Here is a 12030-nt window from a genome sequence, read left to right on the forward strand (position 1 = left end):
GCGGCGGTTGGGGCGAGCTTCTCTCCGGCGGGCCCGGCTGTCACCGCGGCCCGGCCCCGGGGGTGGGGGGACGCACACACGGGGACAGGTGGGGTCACCCCGCGCCCTTCGCGCCGCCCCTCAGCGGGAACCTGCGGGACCGGGAGGGAAAACGGCGAGAGGAACCGAGGTGGTTCCCCCGCCTGTCCGGCCCGGAGCTCGGCGGGGGGCGGCCCGGCCCCGGGAGGGGGCGGCTCGGCTGGGGTGTGAGCTGAGGCAGCAGTCAGGGCCCTGCAGGGGAAGGGCGATGCTCCGTGAAGTTTCTCAAAGTAGAGATTTTCTTCGAGTATAAGTAATCTGTGGAGATTACGGATTATCTCGCCGGCCGTCACCTCTTCAGCCACCCCGCAGAAACAGCGAGTTGCAGGAGAGCGTCTTAGTCACGAAGAAGTGATTTATTTGTACTGTTTTGTTGGCTGTGGTATTTCAGGAGGTTGTTTAAAAACTCATTTGAAATACACCCCCTTAAAACCAGTGTAAATAACACACGTCACTCTGTCCTGAGAAGAGCTCTGCCTCTGGTTTATGAGCATTGAGACGATAACGTGGAATTCATCATCATTTTATACGGTGCTGCTAGGCATCAGTCCTCGCTAAACTACATACGAAAATACAAGAAATATAATGCTGTTTCCTTTCCTATGAGTGCGGAGTTTAGGAGTTTAGATTCAGGGGTTTTTTGCTAATTCAGTGGTTAGAGTGATTGTTCAGGTGTTGTAACCATCATGGCCCGCACGCGAACAAAGTAGGTAACATGTTAAAGACCGATTGAAGGTAATCCTGATACTTGCATGTGCTGTCCTGTATATCCTTGCTGGTGCAGACAGAGATGCCTTGAGAGATCCTGATCCCACTTGCATATGCTCGTTCTCTCCTCATCTGGTTTTTCTCAGGGCTTGCTTTATTACAAGCATAATGGTTATTTTATTGATAATCAGTTTTTTTGTTGTCGATATATCTAGGAAAGAAATGGAGCTCATCTAGGCAAACCTCTCATCTCTTCCCAGTAGTAAGCATTCGCTGTCTAGCAGGATGTGGGCCGGAAGAGTGCATGAAATACAATACAGAAGTAATTTATTCAAGGATGACAAATATAGTGCTAGTCGGGGGAATGTGTGCTTTGTTAATACTTTACGAGAAGAGAATGTGTCTTAATTAGGTAGCAGCGGAGTGCCTTCTAATGTTGAAAGGGGCTAAGACATCTTGTCAGTCAGACATTTTCTCTTTGCCTGTTAGAAAGGCACAGCATCTTCCTGAACCCCTGGTAGGTGTATTGTTTGTAAACAACTTGAAAAAATGTTTGTGTGAATTCAAGTTCTTTTGGTGCTGTCTCTAGCAACTGATTACCTTATATTTTAATCAGATTTTAATTTAAGAAAAGGAAGTATTTTTTTAAAATCTAAAACTTGGTCTGTATCTTTTTGACATCTTGGATAAAGAGGGAAAAGGTGTTAGACGTTTATAGCAACTTGCGGGCTGTCTGGAAAACCAGCATCTTTAGCAGTGGCTCTGTCTTTGGTATGCTAAACTGTGTGCACGACAGAGTAAACCACTTCTAATTCAGCAAGCGGTGAAATAATGAATGCAAAACATAACTTTTTTCAGGCCAGGGAGACTTTGTGCTGTGGTTTACACAGTCCATAAGGTAAACACGTTTGCAGTTGAAATACTTTGTCGTGTTGCTCTAGTATACAAGTGACAGGAGATGAACTTTGTTGGAACATTAAAATGTGTTCCATTTGCATGTAAATTTAATTAAGTAGAAAGTTTTCTGATTTTTTTCCATTGTGATTCTAAACCTTCCTCAATTTACTCCTCCACCAGCTAGCTCAAGCTCCTTGGGGTGTCGCTGCGCTGGCACACGGGTGCTGCATACCAGTTTCCTGTTGTGGATGTAATTTCACGAAATCAGCTTTGATTTTTATCAGGTGTTGAGGATGAGCTCTCAAGTGGAAATGAAATAGCCGAAATAGCAGGTGAAAGGACTAAACCTGTGTGCTGTAGGTGAAGGCGACTCCTCTAACCACTTGGCTATTCACCTGTGAGCCGTTCGCTGTCCCGCTGTTTGAGCTCGGTTGTGTGAGTGCCACAGAGACTCTTCACTTTCTTTAGCTCCCACCATTGTCTTTAATGGTTTTGAATATTTTCCCTTTAAGGTTTGCCAGGTAGAAAGCTGTTGTCTTCCTCCTCCCTCTTGTCTCCATGCTGGTGTAGGGGTTAATATGACATAATCATCTTTGTTTCTGTGTTTGTGCATTGTATTGTTCTTGTCAGTGTGGATGTGTACAGTTTGGGAATTACTTGAACAGCTTGCCGTATAGGATCTGATTAGTTCTATTTCGTAGTTAACCCTTGTGTCATAGGGTTGAAAATAAGTGATAATTAAGAGTAAGAGACCTACATTAAGGAGTTGCACTTGGAAAACTGACTGAGAAGAGGTGTTGACTTGGCAGGTTTATATGCTTGCTAACTTCATATGAACTCTCATCTAAAACATGTAAAAAGAGATGCTGCTTTAATACTGGAATTGATAAAAACTAGTTTGGACTAGGTGTACGTCCAAAGAGATGTGAACTCTACGCCTTCCAGTAGCCTGAAATGCAAATGAAATTATGCTGCTGCTCATGTGCAAGACTGAAATTAAGTAAATATATGTGATAACTTTATCTCAACTGCTATTATTAGTAACAAACTGTGAGGGAGGGAGCGAAGCAGGGAGAAAGCAAAGTAAATTTGAAGCATTTTCTAGCAGTGCAAGAGCATTACATTACAACATGAAAAGTTTCAGATTAAATATTAAGAAGAAATAAGACTACTTGACCCATTTTCAGAGAGTTCATTTATATGTATTTAGGAATCTTTAATTCTATGACCACATGGTATGTTTCTGCAAGGTCTTTTTTAGGAAATGGTGCCTAAGTTGGGAAAAATCACACACCTGGGGATCTGAGATGTGAAGTAGTGAGTTTTGGTTGTAGTGCTGCATTACCAGAAGTGGATTTCCTTTGTGAATTTCCTTTTTTTTTTTTTTTCTGAAAAAGGCCTACCATGGAGATGTCGTATTTAATGGACTGAGTATGGGACAGCACAACTTCTCTCCTTAAATAAGAGTGCCTTCAAAACCAGGCGGTGGTTGGTGGGGTGACTGCTTTTCAAAAGATTGAGTTGTTGCATGTGACAAAAGCTGAAATACTTCAGCCGGTAGGTATGTCTCGGTCAGGAAGTTTCTTTTGAAGTTGGTAGAACTTGGATTTCTACTTTCTTTTTTTCTGCTTTTCAGTGTTTGAGGTAACAAAGTCATCCTATTTCAGTGAAAGCCATGTATCCTTTTACTGATACTGAAGCATTTTGGTTTTCATTGTTGTTGTTTTACAGTGACAGGCCTCATACAAACAGTGTTTTTAATTACAGGAAGATTTTTAGTTCCAGATTACTACAGGTACATACATGCTTACTCTTGGATGGTAGGTTCAGTAATTGAACTTGTGTAAATCGGCCTGCTATGGTCAGGCATCTTCTGTAGTGTTAGAATATTAAAGTATAATAAGTCTTATCCTGTTACTTATTTTTTTTAACTGAGATGAAGATAGTGTATTTGAAAAGCCTTTATTTAAAAATGCTCCTGCTCCAGAATGCTTGATATAGCAGTTTTAACGCTTTGTAGCGTAGATTTTACAAGGATAGCTTCTCAGTTTCCCCCCCCGCCCCCCCCCCCCCGCCACAGTTTGCTTTGAAGGGAGGGGAATTATCCTAGCAATCCCAGTTTGTGGTGCTGTGTAGATCCCCAACAGGATCATCAGTTCATATGAGACAGTCTGATCCAAAACGCTAATGACATCAGTAACACTTGGATGCTGGTTTTTGTGGGCTTGCTGTGAGTTATCGCTGACTGGTAGTGACTGCTACAGTGCTTGCTGGTGAGGGGTGTTGGGACGTGGGACTGCTGCACGCTGCTGTGGGTTGCAGGCGGCAGTATTTTACCGTAAGACCTCTGCTACTCTTGTCTCTGTAGCTAAACCTGTGCCTCTGCACCTTGGCTCTCAGCTTGACTTTTTTTTTATTCCCCGAGTGCTAGCAGAGGGCAGTTGCAACTCCTGGCTTCTCAGTCTCCTCCGCGTTTTTGCGGAGCAATGTGAACAGCCTCCCACCAGCTGGGAGAAACAATGGAAGAAAAAGCCTTACTCAGCTCCTATTTCCTTGCCCCTACTTGGAAATCCTGAAGAAATCTGTTGCCTTCGATAATGGCCATCTCCTGAAAACAAACAGGCTTTCTGGGACTTGCAGGTTGGAAAAATCCTGTGTGGTATCATAGACTTGTTACAGTTTTCTCAGTAAACAACCAGATTTAGAGGCTGGGAATAAATATCATTTTAGCATTTTGTTCTCAAGGAAGTGTGCAGTGGGATTTGTGTGCGTATGCATGAGATCTGCTGTCTTGGGTCTTCATTGAAAATATCAGCCTCGATAGATAGTTTGGGGAAGTGAATGGGTGTGCTGTATTTTCAAAAATCCCCTGCAAAAATGCTTTTTTAACAGCTTTTCTCTTTTGGATTTTGCACCAGAATTTCAAAGCAGAACACCTGTTTCAGTACAGAGTATGTCTGTTAATAGTAGAAGAAAGGGCAGGATAGGCTAACAATTAAAATACGAACCTTTAAAAGGTGCTCACTTAAGAGCAGGGGGGTGAATGAAAGAAATCCATTAGTAGCAGCTAGAGGTAAAAAGCAAACTAAGAAAGCAGAGATTAATATTTTAAGTCTGTTAGTCTGTTATTTACTTTTTATTTTGAAGTAGGTCTTGCTAGCGTGGAAGAGGCTGACTTGCTGTTTTGTGATGTTTGCTGTAGGTGTAAGAAACCTGCTTGGGGCTTTTGTAGCCAGCTGTGTTGCTTGTAACTAGTCTGTAGCCGGACTAAACTAAAAGTATACCTCAATAATAACAACTTATTTTAGAAATGCTTTGCTTACCTGCTTTTTTTGAGTAAAGACAACATTGTTGCTAAGATTAGCAAATTAATGCACAATGAAACCCCATCCAAAATTTTTCAGGAAGAGCAGGCACATAGGAAGTGAGTGTTTTGTATTTGAATTTTACATTTGCCTCAGATTCTCAAGAAGTTTCTACTGAGCTTCTACAAAATATCTGTAAAGGAAAAAGGAAGCTTAGTAATGTACTTTAGTGTTAACTGTTTTGGCCCTTAGGTTAACACAGTAAAAGCAATGCTACTTGCTGCGCAGCTGGCAAACTAATCGCAGAAAAGTATATTATTGTCTGCTTCCATTTAGTAGTTATGCACAGCCACTAGCATCTTGAGTTCCCAGGGAAAAGCATTGTCAATGCAGTGGTAACGGCATATTACCATTTGTCAGTGTAGTAGGCCTTCTTCAATGCTGGTTAAAAAACAAACACAAAAAAAAAAAGCCCAGAGGAAAACTGGTAATGTTTCTGTCCTGTGTAGAACTTGATTCATACAGTTAATAAAAGAGAATGCTTGAACACAGGTGCTTGTACTTGCAGGGAGTTTGAGTCTTCAGAGGCTTACTAAATCTTCTGCTTTGATTTGGGTCACATCTGCATGTTTTTCTGAGTTGTTCCTGCATTGAATCTTTTAACTTAGCTAGAAATGTGTCTTTGGGAAGGGGATCCAGTTTAAATTTTGAATACTCAGAGAGGTGAAGAACTGTTGTACTTGGAAAGGCTCTGGTGTCCTGCCTCTGGTTCTTCCCATCAGCTTCATCAAGGCTGAGCCGTTGGTTCCCGCTGTGTCTTTTGGCTAGGTTAATGAGTCTTCTGGATCCTCTGCTTTCTCCTTGTGAAGACACAGGCTGTAACAGGCATCTTCTGGTTTACTTTGACGAACTGAACTAAGCTCTCAGGCTCTGAGATACTGGAAGTTTGATATGCTGGATCCAAAATGCTGTGGGTATATATATATGATGCACTGATCCAGTCGATAAGCATACTTTCCTCCTTCAAATCTGCATGTGTTTCTCATACCTTAATTGGAACTGACAGGCTTTCTTTTTCTTTTTTCTTTTTTTTGGTCATCCAGTATCTTCAGTTGTTTTCTGTGAGCTTACTGTCGTGTGCTCTGGCTAATTTGGCAGAAATGCAGTAGCACACCCATGTCTCTTCCAGGTCCGATTTGTACTGCTGGGTTGTCCGGTAGCTCTTGGCTTGGTGTAAATAACTGGAGCCATAGTCTCAGGAAGGGTATTTCCCTTCTCCTGGGATTTTTTGAGGCTCTGTTCTGTAACCCCTCTGTTTTTCTTTACAAAGAGGTACTGAACCCTTAAGTTTCTTCCCCATTCCATACCAATTTCACCAATGCTATGCACAGCAGTGGAGGTGAGCTGTCTGTCTGTTGGATCTTGGGTAGCAGTCTGTGTTACAGCATCGTGTGTGAAGCTAATATGGAGTTGCTGTTTGTTCCTTCTCTCCATGTCCATCCTCTGAGAGAAACCTTGGGTTTGTGGGGCTGGTCCTTTTTTTCAGAAGCACAGCTTTAGTAGAACTTAGTTTGCTTCAAATGAAACAAAAAGTGAAGGTTTCTGTTCTCTATTATTATTGTTTACAGTTGTGCTAATCTCCGTCTCCCAGAGTTTCAGAACTGACTTAATGCACAGCGAATATGTGGAACAGCATCATGCTTTAGTACCTGTTGGCGTGAAATTTCTAATGACATTTTCCACTGACAAGTATTTTTGAGGTCAGTAAGCCACTTTGGAAATCCTGCTGTATACTTTGATTATTTTATAACCATTTTTAAATAACGTATGGCATGTGTTACTAAATTAAAAAGTCGTATGGGTGCCATATACACATCCTACACTTTTGCAGTTATCTTTATTACAAATAGTCCTTGGCTGAAAGATGAATCTATGCTTATCTGCCACAACTTGTTCTCTGTAAAACCATGCTGAGTGACCCTTTTAATGTTTATGTCCTTTATACAGTAAATTAATTTGTTTCCAGTATTACCGTTGGGTTGATACCAAACTCTGATAACAATCTATGTCTTGCTTGCCTTTAAATATTACACAACAGCTCTACTTTTTTAATCCCTTATTTTATTGATGTTCCCATGTTTAATAATGGTGGAATGTCTTCAGTCAGTAGGAATACTGGTCTATTCCTCTGAATTACTGTGGGGATAGAAGTGAAATAAGAACTGGGATTTTAGAGTACATTTGGGAATCTTGGTGTTTCTGTGGGCTTGCTGTTCTGCATAGAAAGTAATTTTGCTTTTCTGTTAAGTGAATCTTCTCATTGAGGTTTTATCTTGAATTGTGTGTCAGAACTGGTTTATCTTCAGCTTTTAAGAATGCTGTGTAATGTTGGGTTTGAACATTTACTGAGACTAATGGCCATTCTTTCTTAGTGTATCTCCAGTGACTTTAGAATGTTTTGAAGGAGTGAGTTGGGTTTTTTCTGCCTTGTACACATAACAAGTTTGCTTTGAAGAAAAAATATTAATGCATGCTACTGCTGTATTTCTGCTAGCATTTTTAATGAAAATTTTTTCCCTAGTACAGTGCAGGGCACTTGCCCAGATGAGTATTCGCAATACTGAGAGATTTGCATCATTCATAACTGCTGACTTAGTTGGTAGAGTAAAACAGTAAATATTTTTATCGGTTCTAGCACTGTTGCTAATCCCAGTATCAGAGAGCTAGTACAGACAAGACTTTAGAATAATTTTGAAATCCTGGAAGTTCTGTACTTCATTTCAGGTGTGGTTTTGACTGTAATGGAGTTTGAATTTTATTGCTCATTTCAAAGGATGAAGGAAAGTGTTCTCTTTTAATTTTTTTTTCCAGAGTAGGTGCCTGGTCAGTGGTTTTCTTGCACTTGTTAATTCCATTTACTTGGCCTCATTGCTTGTTTCCTCCTACTGTTGATACTGACTTCACTTAATATTGAAGTTGTTGCTTTCAAAGTCCTTAGTTTTAAGTGTTGGTATGCACGGGGTGTATCTATCTTCATCTATAGACTGTCAGTGCTAAAGCCTCTTATAGGAAATGAGGAAGTAGTACTGGTGTGTGGCACACAGCTGTGGTAAGCGAGCTTACCCATCAGCTAGAGACTTCAGCAAAAGGGCTTGGTTTCATCCTGTACTTCATAAGGTGTGCTTGGGTGGGATTTCAGGTGGGGACTGGAAGGGCAGAAAGCACTTGGATGGGTGACTCCACGGTGGCTGCAGACAAGGCTGGTCAGGCAGCTGCATCTATGGGGTGCTGCAGCAGGATGGAGTGCCAGTTTCTTGCAAACATCTTGAAATGTGATTGGAATGAAGAAACAAGACAGTGCTCCTCCTAAGGAGTGAAAATTGTCAGCAGTAGGCATCTGATGTATTTCAGCATAGCCTGGTAAAAGCAGTGAGGAAAACAGTTGTTTTACTGCTCTTTTTTTGGGCTGGGGGTAGGAGGAAGTTGCTGAATTTAGCAGCAGAGCAAGAGGTGAATCCTTTCTGATTTTTCTCTTAAAGAGAAAAAAAAAAAGCTGAAGGAGGAGAATAATAGGGACAAAATGTAGAAACTGAATTATGCACGGGATTTGAATTATACATGGGATCTAAACAGAATGAATGGAAGAGAGACAAAAACATATTCTAGAAGAGAGGCAAAAAATACAATATAAAGCAAGTTCCTATGGATCCGTAACAGAAAACGTTCCTGTGACACCTTGCTTCCAGCACAGCAGCCTGGGGATGTCCAGAAGGGAACATCTCAAGTAACACTTCTTCGGTCAAGTCCTTCTATCTGACCGAAGAGGTGTCTTAGTTTTAATTATGTGGACTGTTATTGCCCATTTCAATGTATGGGTCAAGAGAATGAAGTGAAAATGAAGGCAAGACATTTGAGGTGAACTATTCCACTGTAAAAAGGCAAGTGTCTGAGTAGGAAACTCCAAAGCACAAGTTACAGATGTGCAGGTTTCACATCTCTCTGTGGGGTGCAAGGACTCCCTGATGAAAGCTAAAGCAAAATGTGTAGAGAAACATTGAAGCAATTTTTAATCCTGACACAATTTTTTCAACTTTTCAGTTAAAATACAGACATTCTAGGCTAATTGTTGCCTATAGGGACAGCCCTTTCAGCTCCTAAGAGTCCTCTGTCCCTCTGTGTCTTCCATTGCAGCAGTTTTGTTCCTGGAAAAGAGAGTATGCCCTCAGTTCTCTGACTGATAATCTAATTGATGGAGAAACTCTTAGGATAAGGCCCTTTCTTCCCCTCTCAACTCTGAATTTGACTTTGAAAGTTCATCTTCCGTCCATTAATACTAGGTGCAATCTGTTCTTCACTTTGGGGTGGGCTTAGTGAGGTAAATGAGTATCTCGTCAGCTGTGCTGTAGATTGAAACAGTCTAGCAGTGTTTCAGCTATCTGTAAAGTTTCCTCAGATGTTTTAATTCTTTAAACTGCCTAAAACTGTGATTTTTCTGCTTACTACTGTAAAGCTAAGGTTATCTTAGTTCCTTTGTTGTTGTTATTGATGCTAATCATATTTAAAACTCCTACCACATATGTAAATAATTCCAATGATACACTTTGGTCCTGAATAAAAGTATAAATGTTTCTTAACAAGTCAGACATGATAAAACCTAACAATGTTTAGTGGGCGGTAGTATGAAGTTATGCTTCTTTCTCTGCCTTACAGTTTAATTTCTACTTTCAACAGAGGATGTGGGAAGGTTTTTTCAGGTTTTTTTTGTAGTGGTGGGATTTCCACTTTGTTTCCCTTCATTTTCAAATAAACAGCAGAAGTGGTTAATCTGAATTTTGCAAAATGTAGGATTTATTTAATCACTGTTCTTACAAGAGCTTTAAACTTTGTGTTTTTCACTTCTCTCGAAAATGAAGAGTAGAAATTTTGTCCTGGCTAGTGTTGTCAGGAATTGATTCATTAGGCAAAAGCTCTGTCCTCACAGATGCTGAAATCCTGGTTTGGTCAAGGGGAAGGACACCTCCAGAGTCCTTTTCTGAGAGTAAATTTAACCTGAGATATAGATCGGCAAAAACCTCCATTTTCTCTGAAAATTGAGACATCTAACTGGAAGTTCTTGCTCTGTGGGTGAGAGAGTGGGTGGGCGTTTCTTAAAACTTCCTCTGTGTTAGACCTACTGCTCCAGTTCTGAGTGGAATAAATATTCAAGGATAATTGTATTCCCTGCCACATCTTGCAAACCTCTGTTCATAGAGATTGGTGACACGGGGTACATAGTAAAGGAGGTGCTTTTTCATAGTCCTCATCGTATTTTCGTACACTAAATTGGTAGGCTTGTTTCTTGTCTTGAAAGCCCAAAATGAGATTGCTTTTCAGAAAACTGTGGTTTCTACTGTAAGATGTCCAAACTGTAGGAAAGAAAAAGCAAATGATTACTCCACTCAGACTTCTAGGAAGGATAAGTAGAATCACTTATTTGCTGTGATGGAGTTAAGCTAATTAATGTCTCTTAACAGTGGGATGGGCAGTGTGGTGTTTACTTCGTGAATGTGTGGGTCTGGAACAAGGTATGATTACAATCAATAACAGGCTTTGTCTCCAGCACTTGTGGATCCCTGAGAAAGTGTTTCTCTGGAAAGCCAATGTGTGTAAGAGGAAATTATGGGAGATTTTAAAAGGAGCATTCTAAGATGCTAGTTATGTTGAGTGACTGGGGATACCTTGCTAGTGTGGGCAAAAACATTGCCATCCCTAATGATTATCTAAGTTGTATTTAAACTAGTGGTTTAAAACAAACAAAAACCCAAATGGAAAAAAAAAAGTTTTTTTAAGAAAGCGAATGAAGAATTTACATGGTGAGCATCTCATGCTATGGTTTGGAAACCCCGGAACTGGATTTTGCTATGGTAGTTCTCCTCCCTAGTTTTAATAAATTTAAAGGAAGACAGGTTGATCGATGTAGAAATAGCGCACCTGAAAGAAGGATCTACAAGCACTGAAGGCCACTTGGATCTAGAAGAGAAGGATGATGAGTATGCAGGCTGTTTGAGCTCAGGACCCAGTCTAGGAGTGAGGAAAATTGCAGTCTTCTGCCAGGGAACAGGGAGGGTTGCTGATACCTGTGGCATGCTGGTGGCACTGCATGGGGGATGCCATGCAGCAGTGGTCTGACACCTTCTGCCTGGAAAAGCTGGGTATAACAGAATTATACTTCGACTCTTCTAATATACTCTGATGAAGAAAAACACGTGTTTCATATTTGTGTACTTGCAATGATTCACCTGAGCTACATAAAGTGAAGTAGGATTTTCATGAAGGGTTATCTGGGGGAGGTGACTATTAACTCTGTGCTCCCTGCTTTTGTTTGTGCTCTTTCTCTTTTGAATAGACAAACAATTGTGACAGCAAAGCTACTTTTAACAATAGTTTGCTGTGGTTGTGTTTTGAGCAGAAGTTTGTTATTTTAAAGCACAGTTCAGTGCTTGTTAGCACCAACATACATACCTCTGTGAACAGCAGCTGTGTAGTATATTAGTCACCTAATAGTCTATTCTTCTGCTGAATCTTTTGGTTTTCCTGCTCTGAAACTTTGGGAGTGTGCAATATTGAGTTTGCTAATTCATCAGTCCAGCGAAGTGTATTTTATACTTAATGTATGGGTACTTTGAAGATAAATGGTGATTTATCAATGATTTATCAGTGAGCGGGAAACAGGCAAAAAAAGTACTTATATGTTAGCTTAAGAAGCGATTATGCACTGGACGTCTGATATTAGAGTAATTTGGACAGATTTGTTGCAGTACTACGTTTCTTGTAGGTTCTAGTACTGAGTGGTGGTGTTGCTGAGATTTAAGCTGTTGATGATTACTGTTTTCTAAGCAGCATGACACAACCAGATTACATTAAACTTGAGAATTTTAGATGCAATTCAAATTTAGATGCAATTCAAACAAAAGCAGAGCATTTTAAAAGGGTGATTCTAATGATCATGCAAATAAATTTAAAACCCGCCCCATATATGCTACAACAGTAGCTATAGGCAATT

At 40.6% G+C, this 12030-nt stretch overlaps 1 protein-coding gene across 2 annotated transcripts in view; it reads left to right on the forward strand.

Annotated features, from left to right (window-relative positions):
• Positions 1-12030, forward strand: part of CCDC6 (coiled-coil domain containing 6) — a 52568-nt gene that overhangs the window by 559 nt on the left and 39979 nt on the right. The window lies entirely within an intron of this gene.

The sequence above is a fragment of the Phalacrocorax aristotelis genome, chromosome 14, assembly GCF_949628215.1.
Source record: "Phalacrocorax aristotelis chromosome 14, bGulAri2.1, whole genome shotgun sequence".
Classification (NCBI taxonomy): Eukaryota; Metazoa; Chordata; class Aves; order Suliformes; family Phalacrocoracidae; genus Phalacrocorax; species Phalacrocorax aristotelis.